The sequence below is a fragment of the Cavia porcellus genome, unplaced genomic scaffold (genome assembly GCF_034190915.1).
Source record: "Cavia porcellus strain 051 isolate PalLab524CR breed Dunkin Hartley unplaced genomic scaffold, mCavPor4.1 scaffold_8, whole genome shotgun sequence".
Classification (NCBI taxonomy): domain Eukaryota; kingdom Metazoa; phylum Chordata; class Mammalia; order Rodentia; family Caviidae; genus Cavia; species Cavia porcellus.
The window spans coordinates 61,057,771-61,070,684 of record NW_026947491.1 but is presented as its reverse complement, the minus strand read 5'-3'; the positions used below and the strand labels follow the sequence as shown (position 1 = coordinate 61,070,684).

Below are 12,914 nucleotides of genomic sequence, written 5' to 3'. Positions count from 1 at the left end.
TTGAATCTCGTGTTGTTTTAATTTTCACTTCTTGTGAGTTCGATCCCTGGTACCGATAAAAAGGAAAAAGACAAAATAAAATAAAATAATTTTCACTTCTTTAGTGATCTATGATTTAACACACTTGGCTATGACTCTCACCTTAATAGTTGGGACATAAAAGAAAAAAGTAAATATTAAACCTGTCCTTTCAGCAGGAGTGGGTAATTTTCTCTGGTTGAGGAAAGATTTCCTTCCCAAAGTATTAGGTAGTAGGTGTTCTAAGTTTTTCATTGGAACCCTATGAAATTGTTAAAATTCAACTATCTTTATTATACTAAATTTTCAACCAAGTAGGAAAATAAAAAAAATTAAAAAAAAAATCAACATGTTACAATGCACATTAAATTAGCTTCTTTGGTGTTGAGAAAACCTAACACTGTGTTTTCCTGATGTTGTGTACTCTGAAATTCACAGCCTGACCTTTGGGAGTATTCTAGTCAAAAACATTAACCTGTATGTATGTCATTCCTTTGTTCCTTTATATATCCAATTGCATTTTCCAGTTAGCCCTGCCCCAATGGAAACTTCTTTCTCCAAACTGTTACCATCAAGCCTCCTTTGGAGTTTGGCTTTTGATTGGATTTGGCCAGTGTGGGGTGGGGGACATTCCAGCAGAACATATAAGGGTGGAGGAGAAAGATGTGGTACTTACACTTCACCACCTCCCTCCCACCTAGGTGGTAGCTGCCTAGGTGGTTAGAGGGAAAATCTGTACAAGAGAAATTGTTCTTTTAAAAATTTTGTTCGTTTGAAACTGCCTAGCTCTGTACCTGCTTCATGGCTTTGTAATTACTTTCTTGACCCTGTAACCATGAGAGCATAACTGAACATACCAAATGCCTGATTCGGAAGGAAGGGCATTAATCTACCCGTGTAACTGATGATCTCACTCTAGCTAACCAAAAGAACTGCCAGGCTATTCTGTTTCACCTTTGTACATCCTGCTTTAGCATCATACAAAAGCCCAAGGCCACCAGACATCAGGGCCTGATATTTTGGGAATGATTTCAATCAGTGCCCATTGATGTAAATAAATCTGCCTCCAAATTCTGAACATCATTTTGGTGTTTCTGCCAGGGGCTGCCTAGGTGGTGGCTGTGTTCCTCACACATCTAGACTCTGGTTGGGCAGCTCTCCTCAGTTCCCAGCTCCTGCAGCCCTTCTCAACAGCCCAGGATGCTCAGGCCTGGGATATGGTCCTTGTAAGCTCCATCATCCCCGGTGTTCCCTGTGTCTGTCTGCATATCTGTAAACAGTGCCTTCACTTAATATCTTCAGTTAAACTCTCCGACGCGGCCAGCTGCTTCTATTCAGGGCTCTGACTAATTCAACCTGAATCTGAGCAAGCCTTGGTTTTAATAGGACATCAAAGCTAGAAAACAAGTAGGACAATGCCCTGAGATAAAAATCAGGCAAAGAATTTGCCTGATCTACTGTTTTTAAAGGTCAACTTTATGAAAAAAGACAAAAGTAGAAAAGCTTTTCTAGATTAAAAAAATTTTAAGAGATATAACTATTGAATGCAATGTTATGAACCTTGTTTGTGAAAAACAGTTGCAGTTTTTTTGAGGGGTGAATAATCAGAAAATTTTAATATTAACTGGATTTTATAGACTATTGGAGAATTATTATTTTAGATCTGATAAATGTATCGTGATTTCAGATGAAAGTACTTTTTAAAAAGATACAGAGATATTGAAGTTGAGAGTACAGAGATATTGAAGTTGAAATATTGCAATGACTGAATCCTCCTTTAATACGCATAGCCAAATACTTAGATAATAATTCAGAATATCAGAGAGTGTTAAATCTCTCTTGATGGGACCATGATGTTCCTTGCACTACCTTTTCAACTTGTCTGTATGTTTGAAAATTTTCATATTATACTAAAATTGTGGAAAACATTAATAAAGAGAGCAAAATTTCTGAGCTGCCTAGAAATGATTTCTCTTTTTCCCAATGCTTGTAACTTTTCACTTGGTCCTTGTATGTGCTGCTCCGGAGAGAGTGTGTGCACAGATGCTATGAAGTGGCCTTTGTGCTTCCTTTTGTGGACCACAGAAGTTGATTTACAAGGTTACTTAAGTGTAACTCTTCATGGTGAACATGAGCTGAGTGAGGGTCAGAAGATTTCTACTTCCGTTTTCATTACTAGAAGGGAAAAGGTGTGCAAAGCTGGATGGGACTCAGAGAAAGGCCACTAGACACTTTCTTGGGTGATCAGAGAGCAGTCAGGAGTCTCTATGCAGGAAAACCACTAAAGACAGAGGGCATGGGGCTCAGCCATGGTGCCCTTCTGCAGCCGCAGAAGCTGCCTCCAGGCAAAGACTCAGGTGAGTTTCAACTTAGTCCATTCCTGCTGGAGAGAAATCCAGGATTAGAGTAAGTCTGAATGGAGAAAAATTAATTTTGAATCAATTGGTTAATGAGAGCTAGTCTTGAGTTTATCGAACTCAATTTAAACAGCATGTCAACACATAAAAATAAATGTGTTCTCTTTCTGGCTAACATTTAATCACTTTTAAATATGAATGTATTTATAAAAGAAATAGTACTGAGTGGAAAAACATGACAATTTTTATCCATTGGATAGTAATTCAATGAAGCCAGGTGATTTTTTTTTTTTTTTGTCTTTTTCATTTTTATTGGTACTGGGGATCAAACTCATGACTGCCTGGTTGCAAGGCAGGCGCTTATGCCACTGAGCTAAATCTCCAGCCCCTGAAGCTAAGGTGTTTTGAACCACATGAGTGAATGTAGGCCCAGAACCCAAGAACATTACCTCTCAAAAAATTTCTGTTATTTTATTTTTGTGGAGGGGTTTATCACAATTCATACATTTTGTAAGTGTGCTGGAAGCTCCAGGGTGGGTGGGGACAGAGAGAGAATCCACTGGGAGAATGCGTGTGTGTGTGTGTGTGTGTGTGTGTGTGTGTGTCACACACCTGCTGATTGTCCACCCAGAGGCCACTCTCCATCTTATTTCCTGCAGTGGGAACCTGACCCTTCAGGAATCAGGTGTTCATCCACTTCAGAGGAATCATCATCATTCTGTCATTTGCCAGTCTTTGGGTGAGACGTGTGCAGGCCGAGAGGACAGGGACTGGGGTTGAGGAGGAGGAGGAACTTCTCTGTGAGGCCTACATAAAGAGCTTCTCTGCCCTTGAGAAAAGATGTTACTTGAGAAGCAGACCTTTGCTGACTATAGGTGTTGCTGTCTGAGGGTGTGAAGCAGTGGCCGGCTGATCGCATGCCTTCCGATAACACAAAGCCCCGCTTTGCAGCATGTCCCTATGGCCATTGCTGTGCTGTGGCTTCTGCCACTACAGCTGATCTGCACTGTCAGTAGCTTGACTGCTGGCTCTTGGGAGCCTGTGGGCGCCAAACCCAGCCCACCACCGACAGTTTAGGGCTGCTTTGTCCCTGTCATGAAAAGAGTAGCAGCAGAGCAGGGATTCCAGAGCAGAAAGAGGAGAGGCTCCTGGTCTTTAATGATACCTGTGAGCTATGGAGTTAACCGGCCCTGGAGTCTTTCTATTTCCACATTTCTTACTATGAAAGTGAGTAAATGTAGTCATTTTTTAAAGGGGGTGGAGTTGTTGTTTGTGTGTAGTGAATCTGGCCTTGATGGCAGCTTTCTGTGAGTTCCCACCTGGTGGAGGGGGAGGAATACAGCAGGGGCCAAATGGAACGCTGGAAAATGGAAATATTCAGTTGGTGTCAGGAAGAAGGGGGGGCGCGGGGGTAGGGAAGGGGAGGACCATCCGGATTGAAACCAGACTCTGGCCAGTTGCTGAGAGGAACAGGATGGTGGCTGAGGGCCAGCCAGGCTGTTGGTGCCCTTGCCAAGGAGGCTGAAGTTCAAGGCAACACTTTAGTGAGAGCAGGCACCCAGTGCCAGTCAGGAAGCCAGGGAGAAGCCAGGGCCACAGGCAGGACACAGTGCTGTAGAATGCAGAGAAAGGGGTGCACAGGAGAAAGAGAAAGTGTGGAGCGAGGCAGCAGTGTAATTCCAAGGTCTGGACTACCCACTCGGAAGCGGTATTCGGGACAGGGCTGCCTGAATTCCACAGGCAGACTTAGAATTCGCTCTGATGTTGATCTGTTGAGACTGGATTTGGGGGTTTGCGGTAACTGTTAGAAAGCAGACAGAGAAGTGCAGAAGGAATCAGAACCTTTCCCAAAGCTGCCTTAGCACACTTTCTTGGTGATGTTACAGAACTGCTGCTTGCTTTTGCTTCCTAGACCTTCCAAGGGACATCAATTCCCTGCCTCAGCACACTACATTGTTACAGTCTCTGGGGTCCAGAAATTCACGGTGGTAACTGATGTTTGGCCCTTGGAAAAGGGCTCCTTCCTGCTTGTATGAGGAAACCTGCTTGCTTGCTTGAGGCAGAAGTAATTTCATTCCTGCTGTGAAATGCCCCTCGCACGCAGTGCAGTTTTTCCTGTTACCCATTTACTCTTTTATTTTCTGTTCCCGACCATCTAATAAGTCATACTTTGGTCTGTTCTTCTGTGGCCCTGTCTCCCTCACTGAATGACTGCCTGGGAAGGAGTTTTGTAATTGAATTGTCTAGAGGAAGTAGATTCAGGAAGAATGAGAGCTGATGTGTCAACAGATTCTCCAGGGCTTTTCAGAGCACTGTTTTTCTCTCCGGTTTAGCTGGAAGCCAAAAGGCAGGAAACTTGGCTTCCTTTGCCCTCTGTGACTGCTGGAAGTCATGGTTAGTGAGTTTAATTTATCCAGTGGGCTGAGTGTGTGACAATGTCATTACTAGGGCCTAATTAAGGATAGGATCACACGGAACAGGAAAATTTCAGTAGTAATGTTCTCCCTAGTTCATGCTGCTCCTACCTACCTAAGAAAGCTTGGCTTATTTTACTAACACATCTCATTTTCATGAGATGCCTCAAAGAGTAAGCATAAAAAATATTTTTTCTGCAATGCAAAACCCATCACAAAGTCAAAAGACAATCATAAAAATGGGAACTATGTGCAATTCAGTGACTAAGCAAGGGTATAGTCTTTATATGTGAAAAGCATCCCACAAATCAGTAAGAAAAAAACATAAGCTCAATGAAAGATGTACAAAAAGCAAAATCCATAGACAAAGGAAGAAGTGTTTCTTAAACATTGTATCAGTCAGTGCTAACTAGACAAACAGATTTAGTACAGATTGTAGAAGTGTGTAAGAATTTATAAGATTGGCTTTTGTGTTGTTTTGTGTTTTGTGCAGTCAGGTGTGGAAGGCAGCAAAAGGGCTATCTGTGCTCTGGAGGTCCACAGGATCTGGTTGAAGGCTTGGAGCTCACTGTAATGTCCCTCTTGAATCTGCATGAGGAGGCCAGGGGGTCTACACTGCAAGGCCAAAGGGCCTGTTCTGGAGGCTGAAAAGTCTGCAAAAAATCTGCACTGGAAGCCAAGAGACGATGCCCAGAGAGAAGGCGAAGTCTGGAGCTCCTCTGAGGAAACAGAAGTGAGCCTTCCTTCTTCCTGTTTCCTTGATTCCATTCAGGCTACAATCCTGTTGGTTGCTGTCACTCACACCCATGCTGAATTTACCATCTTCAGTCAGTCCCTTCAGCCACAGCCGAAACTACACTGATCTAATTTAGTTGGGCATTTCTTATCCAAGTTGAGACAGTCAGTTAGCTATCACAGACATATTAAAAGATAGCTACTTCATAACAAGGTAAATAGAAATTAGATTGATACAGGCCAGATGTGATGGTGCATGCCTATAAGTCCAGTACTTGGGAGGCTGAGACAGGAGGATCACTGTGAGTTTGAGGCCAGTTTAGGCTACATAGTGAGGGCAAGGCCAATCTGAACTACATAGTGAGACCCTGTCTCAACAACACAAAAACAAAAACATAAATTGATATAGTATCCATTTTTCAAGTATTAGATTGGCAATGTAAAATTAACAATAAACTCTTGGTAAAAGTATAAAGGGAAGTTGGGTGTGTGATGGTATACATCTGAAATCCCAGTTACTGGGAAGGCTGAGGCAGGAGACTGCAAATTCAAGGTCAGCCTGGGCAATTTAGTGAGAACTTATCTCGGAAAAAAAAAAAAAAAGTGAGGGGCTAGGAGGTTAGCACAATGGGTTAATGACCCTAGTTCAATCCCAATGTTGTAAAAAAACAAAACAACAAATAAAATGTAAATAGAGAGGGGTTCTCATGCATTTCTAATGAGAAAATAAATATTACAACCTTAAGTAAGGTTATTTGGAAATATCTTTCAAATCTGTGATTGTCTTTATTCTTCAATTTTAAACCAGCTCTAGGAATTTATTCTGTAACTTATTCATTAACATAGAGAATACATTACATGTTGCAGCCTTGTTTGTAAAAGTAGGAGACTGGATATTTATTGATAAGGAGTTAGTTCAGTAACCCATGGCATATGCAAGTAATAGAATATGATACAAGCATAAGAAATGAGGATACTCTTTATGTACAGATACTAAAAGATCTTCAGATATTTTGTTGGTGAGAAAGAATACCAGATATTCTTGTATTTGCTTCTATATGCATGAAATATGCCCAGGAGGATATTCAAGATATTTATAATATTTGGTATTTTAGTGGAAAGGAATTGAGACATAGGTCAAGAGAGCAAATTTTAAAAATTTGTAGCTCTATTGTTATTTTTTAAAGCAGTGTGGTATCAATTTAATACTAGAATATTAACTTTTTTTTTTGAGATAAGGTCTTGCTGTGTAGCTCAGAGTGGCTTTGAACTCACTATGTAACCCAGGCTGGCTTCAAAGTGATGGCAGTCCTGCTTCAGCCTCTTGAGTGCTGGGTTTATAGATGTGTACTGCTACTGCTGGCTTCTAGAGTATAAACTTTTTAAATAACAGAAAAGTTCTGAAATTTTTTATCCAAAATGACCCAAAGTCACTTTATCTGCACTGCATCCTCAGTTTCCCCTTTCAGCTTGCTTTCTTACATACATTAGAGGCTGTTTGTACTCCATATATGTGTTTTCCCTGTTCTTCTGAGGGCTGCACACTCTCTCCCTGCTTTTAACCTCAGCCTACCTCTTGCAGTTGTCAAGTAATAACTTGTTCACCTGGGTATGATCACATAGACCTCTGCTCCTGTGTGCCATCCTGGGACAATCACCTTAATTCCTTTGTTTTTATAATGTTAAAACAAAACAAAACAAACGATACAGAATTTTTTTTAAAAGTAGGAAATTAACACTAGTTAATATATTGCATACCATTACCTTAGAAGAAGTACTTCAGATTATGAGATTTAGACATAAAAATGGTCAAACAATCAAACCATGAAAGCACAAGCTGTTCTTTTTGATGAACTTCCAGAGAGCCCCACAGCAATCACCTTAATTCTTAACCCAATACTTCCTCCACAAGAAGGACAAGGTAACTGTATGTCAGAGTCAGGAGTACTGGAAGGAAGCTAGCTATCTTTGCAAGGAACCAGCTAACTGCCAGAGCTGGGGTTAGCAGCCTATGACACGTATGTTCACTGGTGCTCGATGAAGTCATTTTAGGAGCTGGAATTGGGGAGGAGAATGGCTGCATACATAGACTAGCAAGAATGTGTCGGGATTTAGCTCGGTAGCATTAGTGCCTGCCTGTCAAGCACCAGATTGTGAGTTCAATCCCCTGTACGAAAAAAACACCCACCAAAACCAAGCAAGAAGAGAATACTTTGTGGAGTGTGTGATGGTGAGAATTGGAGGCCTGGGTTCCAATTTTTATCACCATTTATGAAATTTTAGACAAATTTTCTTAGAACAATATATCTCCTCAAGAAAATGGGATGTATAATGGTTGGTTAGGCTAAGACAGCTAGCAGTCCACCAAAATCTATCCTTGATTTTTTTTTTTTTTTTTTTTGTGGTAGTAGATACGTACTTAGGCATCTGGCTGCTATCATTTCCAAGTCTCTCTGGCTGTTACCAGTAGATGTGGCCAAAAGATCGATTTCCTAAAAGAAAAGGAGCAGTAGTTTTGCATCATGTTTGGCTGTGGGACATAAGATTGCTCCATAGTCGTCTTCTACAAGGTAGAGTCCACAATCTGGACCACGGAGATTAAGGCAAGGTCATAGGGCATGACAGTGAAATGATTTAGGAGGAATGGACACAAAAAATAGAGTGGTCTGCTCTTCCAGGAGAGGGAAATGATGTTCAAAATATTCCAGTGCTGTTGAATCTCGTTGTTATGACAGCCTTACCTTATCATAACCAAGACAAGTCCCTTTATGTTGGAAGATGTAGAATCCTCCTGTGGTGTAGGTGTAGTTTGCCTCCCAAGGCTTTCTGTGATGGAAGCTTTGTCCACAATGTGGTGATGAGGGAGGCGGCGGAATCCTAAAGAGGTGGAGGATACTGGGAAATTGTTGGGTCAATAGAATGTGTAAGCTCAAATGCGATTAATGTAGTTATCATCAGACCCAGTGTTTCTCTAGCTTTCCATCCTAACGTGTGATCTCTCTCTCTTATTTTGACATCATTCATCTACCATGAGATCCTTTCCAGAGCTGAGCTGATAACATTATCACTTCTTTGAGATCCTCTGAAACTGTGATCTAAGTAAACATTTGTTCCTTGTTAGTTACCTAACCTTAGGTATTTCATCCTAGTATCACAAAGTGGATGTACTATATATACCTAACTCAGTCTAGTTAAATTCGTAAATGGTATTACTTGGCTCTCATAAAGGGGGAATGTTAAGGATTAAAGAAAGTTTTAGAGTCATTTAAAGCAGTATCTAATGACATCATCAAATAACTGATTTCTTACTATCATTGTGTTCTGATATATATTTTTTTTGTCTTTTTCCTTTTTATCGGTACCAGGGATCAAATTCACGACTGCCTGCTTGCAAGGCAGGTGCTTATGCCGCTGAGCTAAATCTCCAGCCCAATGCTCTGATATTTTTGAAGTCAGCTGTATCATAAACCTGTTTCTCCTGAAGGTAGAAAAGTGGTTATGGTAATTCCAGGCTCACCCTACTTTCCAGGACAGAGAGAGGAAGAGAGGAAAAGGGAGAGGTAGGAGAGATTGCCCTAATAAGCTTCTTTCTGTCACCCCCAGAAAACTTCTTGGACCAATCTTATTGGCCCAATTTTGGTTACATTTGTTCCTAAACTGTGACCAGACTTAAATTGGTCAGTTTAAACACATGCCACTTGTCCTACAAGCACAAGGACAGGTCAGTTCTAAATAATGTAAGAGTTGGAATGGACATTGGAGGCACATACCATATCAAGTCAGGGAGGTAGTGATTGGCTTAAGCTTTAAATGGGATGAGATAACATATAGGTAGGAAATTGCACGATACCACCATTTCTCACTTAATTCCCAAGACAGTGAATGAAAGGAGGGTCAGATCCCACCCTTTCAAAGTCTTGCTTCCTCAATCACAGATGATCACTGGTCTCTGCACTTTTAAGAAGCCAGGTTTGAGAGCTCAGACGGGGCTGCTACCCAATTTACCCTGATGCTTCTGTGGGATGGGGGTTGGCAGATGTATCTGGGTCAGGTTGTTTCTTGGCTTTCCTGCCTCCATTCCTTTGTTCAATGCTGTGTAATATGAGAAAAGTATTCTAGGCTGGAGCCCAAGACCTCACTTTATCTTTCACTAAATGTGATCCTGCGGAATTTCTTTTTGCTTTAGTTTTCTCATCTGTACAACACGGCCTTGACTCTGGTTCTACCAACTATTTACAGCTCTTGTGAGTCTCAAAGAAGTGATGTACTTGAAAGCACTTTGAAAATAAAAGATAAATTTTTCCTAAAAGGGATTAGTCGACGTAATAGTAGAAATATTTTGCTGGTGCATTCATTTTTCCCTTCTAAGGATTACCCTGCCTGGGACTTGTGAAATGAGATTGAGAAGGAACAGACTAGGTGAGATGTTTTCTGTTTATAATGACAGGAGCACATTACGTTCACATTAGGTTTAATGAACAATTCTGTATCGATTATCTAGGTATGTTTATTTCAGATATTTTATGTTAGCTAATTTTATCCTTTTAAAATCACTATTACATATTATTGCACTAGATTTAAAGATGATGAAAGTGAGCCTGAGAATGAGTGACTGGACCATTGTCACATTTAGGAAGTGGCAGGCCAAGATTTGAAGGTCAGGTCTGTTTAACCACCAAGGAAAGTGAGGCTGTCAGTTGATTTGGGCAGAAAAGCAGTGACCACCTAGAATACGGTACCAGGTGGACTAACTTACAGGACAAGGAGACATTCTTCTAGGGGCTTATAAGAACTCTTTCATTTGTTTATTCATCCATCTAATTCACACACATTTACTGAGCACCCCCCATGCAATGGAAAACTGTGCTAGATCCGGAATAAAACAATAAATAAAATAAAGTCCCTGAACGGTTCAGGAAATATCAGTGCAGCAGAGTAGCTTGTCAGACAGCTCATTTATCCTTAGTTCAATTCTGTTAGGAAAATTGCTCCTATTACTTGGCCACTATTAAGGTTTTAAACATTATTGTTCTGTAGAAATGATCTGCTTACACTGCTTGTTGCCAGAGAATGGCTTATGTCCATAATAACTGAAGATCATATACCCAATGATTTCATTTCGGAGGCAACTGCACAATGGTTTTAAAATGGTAATAATTGTCTATTGCTCTCAGGATTATCTTATTGTCTGGCAATGGTTATGAAGACAGTAGGGTTTTAAAGAGGTCAATCAGTAAGAGTGACAGAAGAAAATAATTTTCACTTTTCTCTGAATGAGTTTCAAAGTGAGAATCTAATTCAGGCCCCAAAAAGATCTGAAAGAACTTCTGTGGAATGGAGTTACAGAACAGCATAGCAAACTAAAGGTGTGGAGCCCATGAAAGTGGAGTGTTGTATGCTTTTGGGAGATAGGTTGGGTGCGACTCATTAAGTTAGCCACTGAAATGTTGTTTTGCATTTTAATTCAAAGATGCTATACCTCTTTTCTTTGCTAAGTATTGTGCAAACAAGCACCCCAACCTGAAAAAAATTCTAAAATTTATATATCCACACCAATGCCATTTGATGGAAGGTTTTTTTGAGAGAGAAATCACATAGTGTTAAGCACCAATTACAGACCAGACACATTAGCTATTTTGTCCATTATAACACTCACTGCAACATTCTGTTGGGTTACTACCATTTACAAAGCCTTTCCCTTACTCAGATGCAGTGACTCATTCAACCCCCCCTTTTTTTTTTTTAAGATTCTGCTCTGTGTTAGGTGCTGGGATATAACAGTGAAGAAACCTACAAACACCCCTGTCCTACAGAGCTTTTGTTTTTGTGGGTGGAGACAGAACTAAAAACAAATACAGTATGTGAAGCTTTTAAAGATTAGTGTGGCATGGAAAGAAAAATAAGAGCAGTAGGCTGGCAGAACTGGAGAGATTTTGTGAATCAAGGTATGAGCTATCTATTGCTGAATAACGCAAATTACTCTAAAACTTAATGGGTCAAAAACTATAGACTTTTAATTATCTCATAGTTTCTATGGGTCAGGAATCCAGGTATAAGTTAGCTCATGTCTCTTCTTCCGGTCGCTCAAAAAGTTGCATTCAGTGAGGAATGGTTGACAGGATTCTGTTTGTGGCAGGATCTTGGACCAAGAAAACTCAGTTCTTTGTTGATTGTAGGCCGGGAATCTTCCTCAATCTATGTGGCCACTCATAATATGGTCTCTTCCAAGTGAGCAAGGGAGTGGGAGAATGAGTGTGCTCCAGGTGGAAGCCATACTCTTTTTGTCCTCTAATTTACAAAACGATGGTTTTACTTGCTAGAAGTGAGTCACTAAATCTCGTACTCAAGAGTTGGAGATTACACAAGGGTGTGAGTACCAGAAGGCAGAGTTCACTGGGTGCTGTACTACCAGAGTTAGTAAGCCTGATTAATATTAGAGGTGACATCTGAACAGAAGCTCAAGGGGACAGGGAGAAGGTACGAGACTGCCTGGGAGCAGAGCATGTAGGTAGAGGAGACAGCTAGTGCGAAAGGTGAGAAGAGTCTAACACAAAAAGAGGGCAGAGAAGCAGCCGTTGGCTAAATAAAGTAGAATTTTATGTGGGTTGTTGGAGGAATTTGGATTTTAACTTCGGTGAGATGGGAAGGTTTTTGGCAGAAGGATACCACGACTTACATTTTAGGAGATTCACTGTCTTGTGGAGAACAGGTTAGGAGAGTGAACATTAACAGAACAGTGAAACCAGTCTGGAGGCTGCTGCACCAGTCCAGCTGGGTGCTGATCACGGCTTAGGTGATGATGACAAAAGTGAAAGTGGGAAGAAGAGATGGAATTCGGGAATTATTGCCTAGTAAAACTGGCAGGATTTGCTGATCTTTCTCTTTGGAATCGGTGCTGTCTTCCAGTAGCTTTGCCTGAACTGCCTACTTATGTGAGGCTTCCTTGTGGTTCTTATTAGAAATGGTCCTGGAAGGGCTCCACTCTAGAATTTCTGTGTATAACACCTTGTTACCTTTATTTTTGACAAACGATTTGACTCATATTAAGATTTGAGAACCTGTATCCTGCCCCATACTTTTATCCTACATCTGTTAAAGCCACTTTTATCTGCTCTCCTCTCCTCTCCTCTGCATTCCTCTCCCTTCCTCTCCTCCCTTCTCCCTTCTCCTCCTTTCCTCTTTTCTCCCCTCCCTCCTGTCTTCTCTCTCTCTCTGTTCTTTCTCCTGTAATGGTTCAGATCTGAAATGTCCCCCAAAGTTTGTGTCTTGAAGAGCTGTTCCCTCATACTGTAGTGTCCAGAGGTGGAGCATTTTGGGAGATGATTCTATCATGAGGGTTTAATTCACTGATGGATTTATAGCTTACTGGCTTTTTGGGAGACAGTGGAAA

At 40.9% G+C, this 12,914-nt stretch overlaps 1 long non-coding RNA gene across 1 annotated transcript; it reads left to right on the top strand.

The window, feature by feature from the left end:
* Positions 1-3,288: 3,288 nt before the first annotated feature.
* On the top strand, positions 3,289-6,290 carry LOC134477173 (uncharacterized). The gene is made up of 2 exons (XR_010049084.1): positions 3,289-3,602; positions 5,283-6,290. It is a non-coding gene; the product is annotated as an uncharacterized LOC134477173 (long non-coding RNA).
* The last annotated feature ends 6,624 nt before the right edge of the window (positions 6,291-12,914 follow it).